This window comes from Salvelinus fontinalis, chromosome 32 (assembly GCF_029448725.1).
Source record: "Salvelinus fontinalis isolate EN_2023a chromosome 32, ASM2944872v1, whole genome shotgun sequence".
Lineage (NCBI taxonomy): Eukaryota > Metazoa > Chordata > Actinopteri > Salmoniformes > Salmonidae > Salvelinus > Salvelinus fontinalis.
The window spans coordinates 23,511,288-23,527,449 of NC_074696.1; the positions used below are offsets into that span (position 1 = coordinate 23,511,288).

Below are 16,162 nucleotides of genomic sequence, written 5' to 3' on the forward strand. Positions count from 1 at the left end.
AGTTCATGCTGCAAAAGATCTGATAGGTTGGAGGACGTCCCAAAGTTGTCACAATAATTCATGTGTAAGTCTAAGGAAGTGGGTGAGAACCATGAGCCTCCTAGGTTTTGTTTTGAAGTCAATGTACCCTGAGGAGGAAGGAAAGAAGATGGCCTCTGGCTACACAATGGTGCTACCCTACAGAGTTCTGTTGAGGCTACTGTAGACCTTCCTTGCAAAACAGTGTGTTTTAATCTTTAAGAGTCTATTGGAGCACCTGTATGTCAATCTAAGTAAAATAATTTTAATTATTTCGGCCTTCTGCATCTGCAGTGGAAGGTGGCCGAGCTACAGCGGTTTTGTCAGACCATGAGACATCCCAATCAGTCTTCTCCCGAAAACGTCTGTAGCGTCCGAACGGTTTCGCCTACAAACTATTATGGAAAGGGGAGACTCTCACGAACACAATGGTGTTCTCCGTTTTGCTTTTACGACCCCCACAATTCTCAAGTCTGAAGGTAACCCATACAAACGAAAGGAGGTAGTTTTTTGCCAACAAAAATATTTCCTGAGCTTTCTTATATCTCCTAGATATAGGACAGACACTTCAAAACCTTACTCCTTATGATTTATCTTTTGACTGTCTTTTTTTTTGCCATTTATGAATGTGTAATTCAATGCGTTTCTATTGGCTATAGTAGTAAAGGCCAAATTCAATATTTTACCAAATCATTTTTCAATAATTGTTTTAAATACCTAAAGGAGTCCTAAAATTCTAAATCAAATAGCTAAATGATCCATGATATTTAGTATAGTTTTATCTGAAATGGATAACTTTTTAAAAGTTTATTTTTTATTTTTCTGAAATTCACTGAGGAAGATTGTCCTCCCCTTTGTCCTCTGAGGAGTCTCCACTGTCGGAGAAGAACAGAAACAAAGTTGTTTTTCTAAGATAGCTGCTGGGATGGTGTAAATAAACCTAGGCTGCACTACACACTGCAATGGCTATTTCAACCCTGAGCCACGGCCTGCTCTGCTCTTGCTGATCAACATAATTTTTGTGTGCTGCCTAACCAATGGCTGTGCTGTGTAGGCCTACAGTGGCAGTTCAGGAGGAGAGTCAAAGGCTTTATACGTAAATATTTTTTTATTAGGCCTAGTCCAAAAAAGTCACTATCTTGCGTGTAGACTAGCCTATAGCCTAGTTCTGTTCAGATTGAGAAGGAGAGTGTGAAGATAAGGAAGACTGGAGTTCAACTTTGATAATTTCTTGTCCATGATGTATTTATCAGAATTATTGATCTCACAATAAAGCCAGATTCAAGTAACTTATATTGTGGAGCTGAAACTTGAAGCAGCACCCTTGGCACAATCAGTCAGAAATAGACAGCTCATGCTGCTGAAAGTAGGCAAATTCGAGTAGGCATAATTCATTTAAACCTTCATTTTAATTAGACTTTACTATCAAGAGACCCTGTGTTGGAGCCTGTTTCTTCCTATTTAAGAAATAACAGGTAGGCCCACCTGTTTGACAGACATGTTGGTCAATTCCTCCACCCACCATGCACTCGTTAAATGGCTTACATCCATGTCAGTGAAGGGCTGTTAAGTTCAAACCAAGACTCAAATTGAGGGGGTATGAGAGGGTATGCCATAGTTCTACCTTTTTTATTAAAGAGCTCAAGACTTTGAAACAAATAAAACGGCTCAGATTATACAGCATAAAGTGATCTATAACAGCGCTTTGGTCCGCAATGCTTTATGCTAGAAATAATCTGTAAATATCTGGAAAAGACCTGACTCCAATGCATATGGGGATATCATTGTTTTGTTCCTTTGACATTGAGACTGAGCTAAAACCTTCTATAGCCGAGGAGACAAAAAATGGACTTTACTTGGGAAGTAATCTAATTCTGTCACTGCCAATTGATTAACCTATTCACTTTCTGTACAATAGATGTTGAAATGCCGACAGCTTTTTGGGAAACACTTGTGACCTTCACTCATTGGCTTAAGCCACAGAAGAAGACTAGCCAGCAGTTAAAACTTACACTTTTCTGTGTTGGTAGGTCTACTCTGTCTGAAGTAAAAAGATAGGCCTAACTTTGAAAGTACCATGCTCAGATTCCTAATGACTTCTCAGATTGAATTATTTGCAAAACTGGGTCAGTTTTGGTATTTTATTAGGATCCCATTAGCTGTTGCAAAAGCAGCAGCTACTCTTCCTGGGGTCCACAAACAACATGAAACATGACATAATACAGAACATTAATAGACAAGAGCATCTCAAGGACAGAACTACATCAATATGAAAAAGGCACACAGCCTACATATCATTTGAGCAACACAAACTATCTAGGTCAAATAAGGGAAAGATGTTGTTCCGTGAGGTGTTGCTTTATCTGTTTTTTTAAAACCAGGTTTCCTGTTCATTTGAGCAATGTGAGATGGAACGGCTCTATATAATACTGTACGCTTTCGTAAATTTGTTCTGGATTTGGGGACTGTGAAAAGACCCCTGGTGGCATGTCTGGTGGGGAAGTGTATGTGTGTGTCAGAGCTGTGTAAATTGAATATGCAAACAATGTGGGGTTTTTAACACATGAATGTTTCTTATAAAAAGAAGTGACGCATTTTGTCCCTCAACTCTTAGCCAAGAGAGACTGGCATGCGTAGTATTTATATTAGCCCTCCGATTACAATGAAGAGCAAGACATGCCGCTCTGTTCTGGGCCAACTGCAGCTTAACTAGGTCTTTCCTTGCGGGAATCGACCACACGACTGGACAATAATCAAGATGCACTGATTTGGCATTGGAGAAATATGATAAGATGAACACATCCCTCTGTCCATACTTGCCCTGTAATTTGTGTGGTTTAAAAAAATATTCTGCTAATATGTAAAATGATGTAGAATTGCATGAAATGTTTATAAAGGCCATTTTTCTCTCTGACCTGGAAATACAATGATAGATTCATGCAGTGCTTTTACTATAAAGGAGCTCTTTCCACCTACTCTTGTCCACAGTGGCCTAATAAACCCACAACCAACTATAAACATAAATATATAAAACAATTATTAGAAATCATTTTTGACCTTACTGTTGTTAGCCCATACAAACACAATGAATAACAGATTCACTACATGGAACAGATGGCGACATAACATCTAAAATAAGTTTGTTCTGAATTGTCTCTACCAGTCAAAAGTTCGGAAACTATGAAATAACATACAGTGGGGAGAACAAGTATTTGATACACTGCTGGTTTTGAAGTTTGCCAATGACCATCTGGATGATCCAGAGGAGGAATGGGAGAAGGTCATGTGGTCTGATGAGACAAAAATAGAGCTTTTTGGTCTAAACTCCACTCGCCGTGTTTGGAGGAAGAAGGATGAGTACAATCCCAAGAACACCATCCCAACCGTGAAGCATGGAGGTGGAAACATCATTCTTTGGGTATGCTTTTCTGCAAAGGGGACAGGACGACTGCACCGTATTGAGGGGAGGATGGATGGGGCGATGTATCGGGAGATCTTGGCCAACAACCTCCTTCCCTCAGTAAGAGCATTGAAGATGGGTCGTGGCTGGGTCTTCCAGCATGACAACGACCCAAAACACACAGCCAGGGCAACTAAGGAGTGGCTCCGTAAGAAGCATCTCAAGGTCCTGGAGTGGCCTAGCCAGTCTCCAGACCTGAACCCAATAGAAAATCTTTGGAGGGAGCTGAAAGTCCGTATTGCCCAGTGACAGCCCCGAAACCTGAAGGATCTGGAGAAGGTCTGTATGGAGGAGTGGGACAAAATCCCTGCTGCAGTGTGTGCAAACCTGGTCAAGAACTACAGGAAACGTATGATCTCTGTAATTGCAAACAAAGGTTTCTGTACCAAATATTAAGTTCTGCTTTTCTGATGTATCAAATACTTATGTCATACTGTATATGGAATCATGTGGTAACCAAAAAAGTGCTAAAAAAAAATCAAATATATTTTATATTCTTCAAAGTAGCAACCCTTTGCCTTGATGACAGCTTTGCACACTCTTGGCATTCTCTCAAACAGCTTAATCTGAAACACTTTTCCAACAGTCTTGAAGGAGTTCCCACATGCTGAGCACTTGTGGGCTGCTTTTCCTTCACTCTGCAGTCCAACTCATCCCAAACCATCTCATTTGGGATGAGGTTGGGTGATTGTGGAGGCCAGGTCATTTGATGCAGCACTTGATCACTCTCCTTGGTCAAATAGCCCTTAAACAGCCTGGAGGAGTGTTGGGTCATTGTCCTGTTGAAAAACAAATGATAGTCCCACTAAGAGCAAACCAGATGGGATGGTGTATCGCTGCAGAATGCTCTGGTAGCCATGCTGGTTAAGTGTGCCTAGAATTCTAAATCACAGTGTCACCAGCGAAGCACCCCCACATCATCACACCTCCTCCTCCATGCTTCACTGTGGGAAACACATGTGAAGATCATCCGCCCAAGCAAGTCTTTTCTTATTATTGGTGTCCTTTAGTAGTGGATTATTCGCAGCAATTTGACCATGAAGGCCTGATTCACACAGTCCCCTCTGAACAGTTGATTTTGAGATGTGTGTGTCAATTGAAATCTGAAGCATTTATTTGGGGCTGGTAACTCTAATGAACTCATCCTCTGCAGCAGAGGTAACTCTGGGTCTTTCTTTCCTGTGGCGGTGCTCATGAGAGCCAGTTTCATCATAGCACTGGATGGTTTTTGCGACTGCACTTGAAGAAATGTTCAAAGTTCTTGAAATTTTCCGCATTGACTGACCTTCATGTCTTAAAGTAATGATGGACTGTAGTTTCTCTTTGCTTATTTGAGCTGTTCTTGCCATAATATGGACTTGGTCTTTTACCAAATAGGGCTAGCTTCTGTATACCACCCCTACCTTGTCACAACACAACTGATTGGCTCAAATAAATTAAGAAGGAAAGAAATTCCAAAAATCAACTTTTGAAGAGGCACAAAATGCATTCCAGGTGACTACCTCATGAAGCTGGATGAGATAATACAAAGAGTGTGCGAAGCTGTCATTAAGGCAAAGGGTGGCTACTATATACAATATATTTTGATTTGTTTAACACTTTGTGGTTATTACATGATTCTTTATGTGTTATTTCATATTTTTGATAGTCTTCACTATTCTACAATCTAGAAAATTGTAAAAATAAAGAAAAACCCTTGAATGTGTAGGTGTCCACACTTTTGACTGGTACTGTATCTGAGATCCATTATTTTTGGTACTAAACAGTTTCCAAATTTTTAAAAATGTTTTTTTTTAACCAGGTAGGCAAGTTGAGAACAAGTTCTCATTTACAACTGTGACCTGGCCAAGATAAAGCAAAGCGACAAAAACAAACATACAGTCAATTACACAATAGAAAAATCCATGTACAGTGTGTGCAAATGTAGAAGAGTTGGGAGGTAAGGCAATGAATAGGCCATAGAGGAGAAATAATTACAATTTAGCAATTAACACTGGAGTGATAGATGTGCAAATGATGATGTGCAAGTAGAGATACTGGGGTGCAAGAGGGTAAGTAATAATATGGGGATGAGGTAGTTGGGTGTGCTATTTACAGATTGGCTGTGTACAGTGATCGATAAGCTGCTCTGACAGCTGATGCTTAAAGTTAGAGAGGGAGATATAAAAGATACTTCCATTCATTAAAAAAATAATCTGGTACTGGTGGGCCTTCAGAAGAGTCTTGTGGGGCCTGTGGGCGTTCTAGAGCAAAACAACCGACATGTACCTGTTCAAGAGTCTCAGAAGTTGGCAGATCGGCTGTACCGACATCATACGAGTCCCAAGACGTTTGTGGGGGTTGTAGAGCCAACCGGAGAATGACATATTAGTGAGAGTCTCACCTTTTCATAGAGGGGTCATAATAGTTTGTAGGCCAACACGTTCGGACGCTAAAGACGTAAGACCGATTTTTGGGTGTCATGGTCTGACAAACACCGCTCTAGCTCTGTCACCTTTCATGGCAAGATGTGGAAGTGCGACATCGGCGGATACGGGGGTGAAATGTTTTGTTGAATTGGCACTAGTTGACAGCTCAACCGAATGTAAATTTAAAAAAATAGACATTGAACTGACGTCTGTGCCCAGTAGGCGCCCCTCGACGAGGCCAACAGGAAGCTTAATCTGATTTGTGTCTAGTTCATAACTGTAAATAACTTGCACAAAGCAACACTCTAGTGTTGGCGTCATAGTGCCCCTCAACCCAATTTGTGTGTGAGGAGGAGATGAAGGCCATCTGTTGGGGGCCTATGTTGAGGTTGTGATGTAAGGTTGTAATTGAATAGTAAAATCATAAAAATAAAAAAATTGAGGCAGAGCACCCAGTGCCATTTTTAATTGGGGAGGACGGGCTCGTGGTAATGGCTGGAGTGGAATGCTATCAAATGCATCAGACACATGGTTTCCATGTGTTTACTGCCATTCCATTCGCTCTGTTCCGGCCATTATTATGAGCTGTCCTCCCCTCAGCAGCCTCCTGTGGTGTCAGCTATGATATGATACCTTGAGTTTGAAAAAATCTCTTGGTTATTGAGCTACAGTAAGTGAAGTGGATCAACACTCGGATGACGATAACATAATTACATCATTGGTCCATGATCTGTACTAAACATACTGGAAATGCATCATTTAGTTATGTACTTCTCTTCATGGTGATGTATCCTGAAATATGTACACAAAGATATAAACATTTCATATCCTCCATTTCATGTTTGGGTCTTATTCTACACACTGGCTATTGTTCTAACAAGCTCCTCCCCCAAACAAGACCAAATGTGTTAGTCTAGACCTGACCAAATCTGTTCCAGTCATATGTTTGGACATCACAGTATGGTAAAGAAAAGTATAGTTCAGTACAGTAGACTACTGTCCAGTAAAGTAGAGCATATTACATTATACTGTACTCTACTCGTGTGCTCTACGGTACTGTACTACACTATACTCTACTGCAACTAGTTTGACTACTATGATTTCCCATTGTGACCAATTCAATTGCAGCTATTCTGTTACAGATTTTTCGGGTCACTCTGTTTAGCGATTTGATAACAGAGTGACGTGTTTTAAATACTTAGTAATTCATAAACAAAATTGTTAGCAGTAAAAACACTAACTAATTAGTAGGTCTACCTTTACTTCTGTGAACTTTCTGAATTTTCCCTCATGAGGGAGAGATGTGAAAATATCTTAAAGATATGGGGGTTTTGGTAACAGAATGACAAGACCCTAGACAATATTTCTTAAACTTACAGAAGGCAAATAATTTCTGCAAAACTAAATATAAATGTTGATATTAGTTGGCAGGGTCCTTAACTTCAATGTAATTGTGCTTTAATATATTTCAAATACATTTTAAGACTTTTTGTAGTAGATGTTTTTAAGACCTCTTTTAAGTCTTTGCTTATTCTTAATTGTTACGATGTAAAACATTTTTGTAAACGTATCTATGCCTTAATTTCCCCAAAATATAGACTCTACGCTTTCATTTGACACAATTTGATATGCACCTATAAACTTCCCATGTTGGTGCTCATGGGTCCTTTTTACATAGAAATGACCATAGAATACTGTATCCCATGAATGGGTTTACATGGCTGTGTGTGTGGGATTAGTCATCTGTAGAGCATTGTATTAGCCAGTAGTAAATGTGTAACAGATTTTGGTAACACTTTATTTGGATAGTCCATAGTAGATGTTCAATAACCGTCAACAACATTTCAACTAACTATCCTCTGCCCTACCCTAAACTTAACCCTTAGCCTAACCTTGACGCTAATCCTTATTCTAAACCTCCCCTTAGCAAGTATTTGCTCATCAACAGATAGTTTGTTGATAGTATGACCATCTGTACATCCTCTATATGGGACTATCCAAATAAAGTGTGACCCATATTTTTATAATCATTGTCCATTCACAGAGAGAGCGCATTGTGGGAATCTGGAGTCATTTCACAGTTGGACATGTTATTCCCCCCTGAAGTGTTTAAAACAAAAATCTTTGTATTCAATGGAATACACTGCCAATCTTTATCCAAACCCAAGCCAAGGCCTAGCCAGCCAATTCAGTAAAACCCCAGATGTGTTATGGAAGAAAACAGCACTTTTCCATTCAGAAGAAGGCAGATAAATGCATTATTTTTGCACTCGGGAGGAAATCCCCATTAAAATCCAAATGAATAAGAATCATATTAATCCAGCAAGAATTACTGCATGAACTTTAATAATGCGATTGTATTTTTGTGCTCTTGTAAAAAAGAGCTGATTTGTGTAGTAATGCGCCTCTGTAGTCCCCTTTTTGTTCTGTGCCATGTGTAGACCCCAGCAGCAGTTATGTATTTCCATTACCTTCCATTTAACAGGGCAGAAAGGTGGTAGCATGCAGCTTGTTGGCAGATGATGCCTTTGTTTTGATGGTCTCTTAAACCAGCATCTTTGCTCCCTGCTGAGAAGTCACGTCGTGTTGACTATATCACTGCTACCATGCAGTTGGGGTTTGAACAGTGCCTGGCTGCAGGCTCCTGAAAGAGAACCTGATGAGATCAGGTGTGTTTGATCCAAAGCATAAGCACCCGTCATTTCTCTGGAAACTAAATAGTGAGATATGTCATGCCCTGAGAGACTCGAGCAGGAAAAATGCGCTCGACTTCAACTCCGTGCAGCGACAGTGACTCCCTTTCTATTTACTGTGTTCTTATCATGCTACGTTGACATGTGTCCCATACTTGATAGTCTTTAAATAGGCTAACTGTGCACCACATACATACAGGGTATCATCATAATGGTTGTGGAAAGGAGACAAACCCAGCTGTTCTCTAAAACCATCTCAAGGACAGAGGAACTGCCTATCCAGATAGTTTCTAAAACTATCTCTCTCCTACTGCATATATAATATAGTCTACTTTACTGTATAACATATCATAACTAACCACTACCAGCTCCAAGATGCATCCTTTATCATTTTTACAAGCACGTCTCACATCTGTGGTAGTAAATTCACCCCCTTTTGACCTTAGAGGCTGCAGAGACAGTGACAAACACTTTTATTTCTCACTCTCCCTTCCTTCCAGGTGCTTTTGGAATGCAGGTGTCCCTAGACCTGGTGGTGCCAAGATTAAATTTAGCCCATGCCCAATGTCCTGTCGACACATTGTGTAATGCCACATGCCTCCTAGACCTGTCAATCACTATTATAGACTGTTTATGGTCTCACTTGGGCTTTACGTTCCATGAGGGAAGGGACTAAACAGGCAAAAGGTGGGTGACAATAAATTGTTGCCTCAAAGGTTTTGACCCTGTAAAGGAAACACTAACCTATAAGATGAAGATATGGCAAGGATTGTTGTAAACCTTAGGACATGTCTGCCGTAACATCCCTTTGACAACTAATTTACTAGATTCTGAAGTTTCATATGTCTAACGTCTTGATGTTCTGTGCGTTTTTATGACTAGACCTACAACCAGTCAACTAAAGCCTTGGCCTATGTGAAAAAATCTTGGCGCTCTGCTTTAAATGCACAAACCTTCAGGAAAATGCTCTTTTATGTTCATGAAATTGTTGTACACCACATAACTGCAAGCATAAACTAAATGGGTTAAGTTTTTATGCCAGTACTTGAGTCATCTAGTCATAGGCTTTCCAGGTTACGGGATTAGTATACTTGATGTCTTCATCCCACAAAAAGGCTAAACCAATAGCACATGTCAACACTAGGCCCATAGGACAATGAAGTAAGTCAACTCAAAAAGAAGGAAAACAACCAATGTTGCATCATTTGGTGAGATAGGTAGTCTGTCCACGACAGGACTCTAAACCAACAGAACAAACACAAGGTCATGCTGCAATTCATTCGCGTTTTTATCAAATGTGTTTTGTGGTTTTATCTGTGTGATTCCCAGTTTACTGCATTCCCATTGTAGGAATGCCAGTTTATATCTGGAGTGTGTTGTAGTGAGTGACTGGCTGGCCACCATAAACTCAACCAAACACTGAAGTGGAAGACAACGTCTTTTGTCAGTACCTGTTTCTATGTAAAGCCTTGATCATTGCCCTTCACTTTCACAGGAGACTGGAGGTACATATTCTGTGGGAATAAGATGGCTGCTGCTACAGCGGTGACGCAAACGATTTTCTGCTGTGACCTATTTCCTGCTTCTGGCTGAGAGCTGTCCACAGTAGCATGTGTACCAAATGGCACTCTATTCCCTATATAATGCACTACTTTTTACCAGGGCCCATAGGACAATGTAGGGAATAGGGTGCCATTTGGGACTCAGCCGATGTGGCTCTAGTTGTGCAGAAACACACTGTCAAGTTTGAGGGTAATTCTGCTGAGTATGCTATGGGATAAAGGTATGTCCCCTTTACTTGGGCCTCATTACACAGAGTGGTGTGTAAGGCCTCTACAAGGTCTCTCCATCTCTTTCTGTCCCCCTTAGCTTTAACTGGGGTTAACTGTGCACCATGTCAACAGCTTAATAAAAATGCCTCAACAGCTTCAAACGCTTCCTATTATTTTGTTGGTAGATGTAATTGCCTCTCCTCTGTGTTGGTCTCTTAACTCTGTTTACAAGAGGTTTATTTTTTACATAGGGTCATGATTGATTATATAGATATACAGTCGGGTATTATATTCAAATAAATTATATTGTTCTAAGTATTAAAACATAATTATTGGCACCCCTGTTTTTAATACTCCGGCACCCTCTCCGACGCCAAACCCACCACTGGTGTGCGTGATCAAAGGGCTCGATTTTTGTGTCATCTGATCATAGCACCGGTTCCAATCCAAGTGCCAATGCTGTTTTAGCAAACTCCAGGCATTTACATTTGTTGGATGACATGAAAATATAGTTCTTTGGCCACGCACACCCAGTGGTGGGTTTGGCCTTGAAAGAAATATGCATATGCAGAAAAGTACATCATACCTACGGTAAAATGTGGTGGTGCATCTTTGATGTTATGGGGCTTTTTTTGCTTCCACTGGTCATGAGGCCCTTGTTAAGGTCAACGGCATCAAACTCTACCAGGTACCAGGACATTTTAGCCCAAAACCTGGTTGCCTGTGACAGGAGGCTGAAACTTAGCCACAAGTGGATCTTCTACCAAGACAATAACCCCGATCACACATCAAAATCCACAAAGAAATGGTTCATTGACCTCAACATTTTGCAAAGGTCTTCTCAGTCTCCAGACTTGAACCCCAATACATGCGTGTTTTGAATTCTGTATATAGAAATTGTCTAAGATCTCTCCCAATGTGTTCTGCAATCTCATAAAACATTTTAGAAAAAAGTGCAGGAGTATTGACAACAGGAGTGCCAATTATTTTGACTGTCTTTTTTTTAAAATAGTTTTTTATTTGTTAAACAAAGCAATTGTATTAGTATAAAATATAATTTTCACCCAAAAAATAGCATTGTATTACTTTATACAGTCTTTTTTTGCTCATCTTTCTCTTAACTGTTGACACACGGCATGTTACACAGCTATTACCAAATCTAATACAGATAATATTAAGAAAGATACTATTTGGAGTACAGTAAGGTTTACATCAATGTTGTATCTTCCTTTTATATAGTCGACACGCAAGTACGAAGGGCATTACAGAATGCCTCCCCACTGAGCACACACTGGTTGAATCAACGTTGTTTCCACGTCATTTCAATGAATTGACTTTGAACAAATGTGGAATAGACGTTGAATTGACGTCTGTGCCCAGTGGGTCATTGTATGTCCATTTAACTCATTATAATGGCCGATCTACTCTCAAATTATTTCAAAAGCGTTTAAATAATTAGTTTCAGACCTGCATACCTACCATCACACAAGATCTGTCTAAAAACAAGGGCTAGGTCAGCATGTAAAAGTAAGAAATCCTAACATAAAAAGAGAACTCACCTCGAGTCTGGCGGCGTGAAAAAGAAAGTAAAAATAAGAGCAGGAAGCCCAATGAACCACGGGGGAGGAATACAAACCCTGGTTCTTATCTGGCATGTGCTTGATAAAAACTTCAACGGTAAACGATCTGTATACTGCACACGTTGTTAGTTTTATTTAGTGCAGTCTGTAGTTATGTGGGATTATGTGTTTGTATATGATATGTCTTCAGCCTCAAGGAAACCATGTGTTCAGCAGGTGGAGTTGACTTTAAAAACAATTAAATGGTAGATTTTATGAGGACCGAGACGGAGGCAAAGGTCAAAAGTTCAATGTTATTCATGTCTAAAGGATGGCCTCCCTAGATGCTGGTTCATTCCAGTAGACTCGGTGTTGTTTAGTCTGTAGGAAAGGGAAACGCAGTGTTGTATAAAATGTGTCCTGTAGTGTTTTGGTAAAGTAGTGTTTTGGTAAGGCCCAAGGTAAAGTTAAGCAGAAGACCTGCCTCGCCCTTTCCAGATGACGGACATTTTAAAATGCAACACGCCGTCCATACCACTGTGGCCAACGTGAGACCAGAGAGGAAAGGGCCCTGATGTACAGGTTTCAAATACCTGTTGGTCATTTTTCAAAATGGCAGAAAGACTAACACATCAGTCACTAGAAATAATGTAGCATACATGGTCGAAACATTTGCATAATTGTAGAAGATTCAAACTATCCATTGTCAAAGGTGTGATACCACATCACAATGTACAGACGGTTATGCAAATAGTCCACCCTAGCTAGCTATCCAGTAACCAAAGGGAAATGGTTCTGTGTGTTATCATATAGAGCAGTAGGCAGCTCTTGACCTAGCTACAATACCATAGAGATCCTATTAAATTACAAATGTGCTAAATTACTAGTATTCCTAATTCTATGACGCCTACACTATAGACATCATAACCTAGCTTTTTCCCAGAACACGTGACATGAGCAGCTGGGACCCTGGTGACCTGGTTGCAGTGAGAACACCCAAGGAGAACATAGAAAATAAGCGACGGGAAGGCTCTTCGTCTACCTCATTGCATTGTACAAGGGAAACAATGGGAATAAACCTTTTAATATACAGTATGTATTGCTGTCTTCAGCTGGAGTGCCTTTGTCTTTTTTATTGTCAAATAAGTCACATCAATTTATTGTAGTCCTGAGGTATGCACTGACTACAAGCGTTCCTAAAGACACAGAAAAAGCTTTCCTCTCCAACAGAGAGTAAACCAATACAGAGGGCATAGTGAGTACTTCCTGTGAGGAATTACCTCTCAGTAGCAGAAAGCCGTTATGGCTGCTGTTTCAGTAGGCCCAGTTTATTTAGCTGGATATTCAATATGTTAGCCAGGGCATGAAATAAGCACCATGACCATAGCCTAGGGGAATTTGTTGTGATAAAGGGTTCTATTAAAAGTTAGTGGGCTGCCCAGGGATGCTGAAAAGAGAGTGACCACAAGGCATATTATGTTTGATTGCAAAGGGATGGTGAACACACAGGCACATACGTACACACACCTGTTGTAGTGTCTGCTTTCATTACAAGGGTCAATCATCATGGGGTTGTAACCCAAAGCAACAGCTAAACAAATACAGCCTGTCCTGCACAGATAGCAGGTGTCTGACTTTTATAAAGCACAAAAAGATTGCTGCACTATCGACCGTCTAATGTCCAATGAATAAAGTCAAATTTGCTATCACAGTTCATTGACCTTTTTTAAGTTAAAATTTTACCCACAGTAAAAACCTGAGATGTATAACAACACAACTTGAACACAATGAATGCCCACCAAAGATCAATAGTTTTAGCCATAGCAACCAAAACCCTGAAATATTTACTGTAAATATGTTAGAATGAGGATTAGACATCTATAACAGCAACCAACAGGGTTGTTGGGTAGGTTATTTTCTAAATGTAATCTGTTAGTTACTACCTGTCCAATTGTAATCAGTAGTGTAACTTTTGGATTACCTTAACTCAGTAACGTAATCTGATTACTTTCAGTTACTTTTGGATCACTTTCCAAAGTCATTAGAGGAAGACAAAACTGATCCATCATACGCAGTTGGTGTCACTCTGGTGAACAAATTTGAAATTGCGCTTTTCAATGCTGAATTGAATGTAATTGAGAAAAAAGAAAGGTGTCAATGTATTTTTTCGCGAACATCCTTTTCTGAATTTAAGTGAACCAAGAAGTAATAATCAAGTGTTTTTAATACATGTATTCAGTTACTCCCCAACCCTGGCAACCAATCAACACCACATTAAACTATCTGTAATGTCATGAATCAAATCAATTCTCTTCAGTTGCCACTTTGTGAACTTTCAGCGTTTCAAATGGAGGCAGAGGCGGCTCAATCCATCATAATGGATCCTGTCCCACATTCCCAATGAATCAAGTCCTTGCTTGTGTCCCAAATAACACCCTATTCCCTACATAGTGCACTACTTTTGACCAGAGCCCTATGGGCTGTGGTCAAAAGACACAGACCCTCTTGGCATAGACCATGACTGAAGCCCATATGTCATTGGACTGTCAACACTCCTATAAATAGATAGATAGATAAGAGAGAGCGAAGCTCCTTTCTTCAGTGATTTCATCAGCTGCAGATGATCCATCACGTGGATCAGACCTGTTCTGGAAACGCTGGTGGTGCCTGGATGATGATGAGTGATGAGTCATGTTTTGGTATTTTTGAGGGAATAATAACAGCAAAAATCTTAGTTGCGTTGTTTTGTTTTTGGATGCTGTAAAATCATTGTATTGTGCACAAGGCATTTTCTATCCACAACAAGACCTTTCACTATCCTTTGGACCTTTTGATGATTTAATCCGATCCTAATGATCTTTCTTCTACTCACTGGAGTATCTGTGATAAAGATAAATACGGACGCCATTATAAAAGACCAGCAGGAGAAAGTTGAACGATCCTCTTGGATCATGTTTGTAAACAAGTGCTGCCACCTTCTGACATAATGAGCTTATGCCTCTGCCTCAAATAGCAGCCCATTCCCTATATAGTGCACTCCTTCAAAAGTAGTGCACTAACAAGGGAATAGGGTGCCATATGGGATGAAGATAATGACTTATCCTATTAAACTAATAACCAACAAACCTACTCACAATTACCATTGTCCACTGAAGCACTGGTGTGTTTCTCTCTTGAGAAAATAATAAGTAATTATTGTCTGTAATGGAGGTTTGAACCTGACTCAATGATTTGCATCACCAGCTGCTACTCTGGGTAAACAGGCTGGCAATCCTACCCCAGTGACTTCTAGTGAAGTGTGTTGTGATCAGAGAGAGCAGCTGTAATGCTGCACTTAACAGATCTATCCATCTCTCTCCTTCCATCCCTCCATTTTTCACTCTTGGTCCCTTGATCTGACAAAATCCATCTCTCGCCCTGTCTCTCTGTCTCTCTGCCAGATCAAGGGACAGAGTCTCTTAACCTCGGTCCATCTCCCTCCTCTCATTCACCACTTTAACATTTGGAGAGTTTGGGACTGACGGTCTATCTGCATTTTTGTCAAAATGTAGTTATTGATGTAGCCTTGTTCTGTTCAATGTTCTCTACCTATATAGTACTCTAAATACCAAAATTAATGTTGTTAAGTTCAAAAGAATACTAGATAAAAATTGCTGACACCATTCAAGCCAACGATGGTTCGGAATTCGAAAGAAAATTCTCAGAATCATCTTTTTGCAGATAGAGCCTTTATAAAACCAGCAGTGACATCGAACAGCGGACAGATACTGTACTGTGTCCTGATAGAACCTTATAGAACCAGCAGCGACATGGAACAGCAGACAGATACTGTACTGTGTCCTGATAGAACCTTATAGAACCAGCAGCGACATGGAACAGCAGACAGATACTGTACTGTGTCCTGATAGAACCAGCAGCGACATGGGACAGCAGACAGATACTGTGTCCTGATTCTCCTCTCTGTATTCATGTGATTCAAATGCGACATGGAAAAACACTGAAGAAACCAACCATAACAGATTATGTTTAACAACCGCTGATCAAACTCCTGGCAAATGTAAGACTCTGTGACAATGTTAGACTCACGTCCCATACATTCATGTTTCACTTATCAGACATTGAGCCAACAGAAATGTACTACTTAGTCTGTATCATACCATACTTAAACAATAGACGAGAGTGACACACACAGGCGCACGCACAGACAGACAGACAGACAGACAGACAGAAAGAGAAAGAAAGACAAGGACTC

At 40.2% G+C, this 16,162-nt stretch overlaps 1 protein-coding gene across 1 annotated transcript in view; it reads right to left on the reverse strand.

Moving 5' to 3' along the window:
- Positions 1-12,002, reverse strand: part of thrap3b (thyroid hormone receptor associated protein 3b) — a 43,355-nt gene extending 31,353 nt beyond the window's left edge. Inside the window, exon 1 of the mRNA XM_055893821.1 lies at positions 11,911-12,002. The gene's annotated coding sequence lies outside the window, so the exon portion shown is untranslated. The remainder of the gene's footprint in view (positions 1-11,910) is intronic.
- Between the last annotated feature and the right edge of the window lie 4,160 nt (positions 12,003-16,162).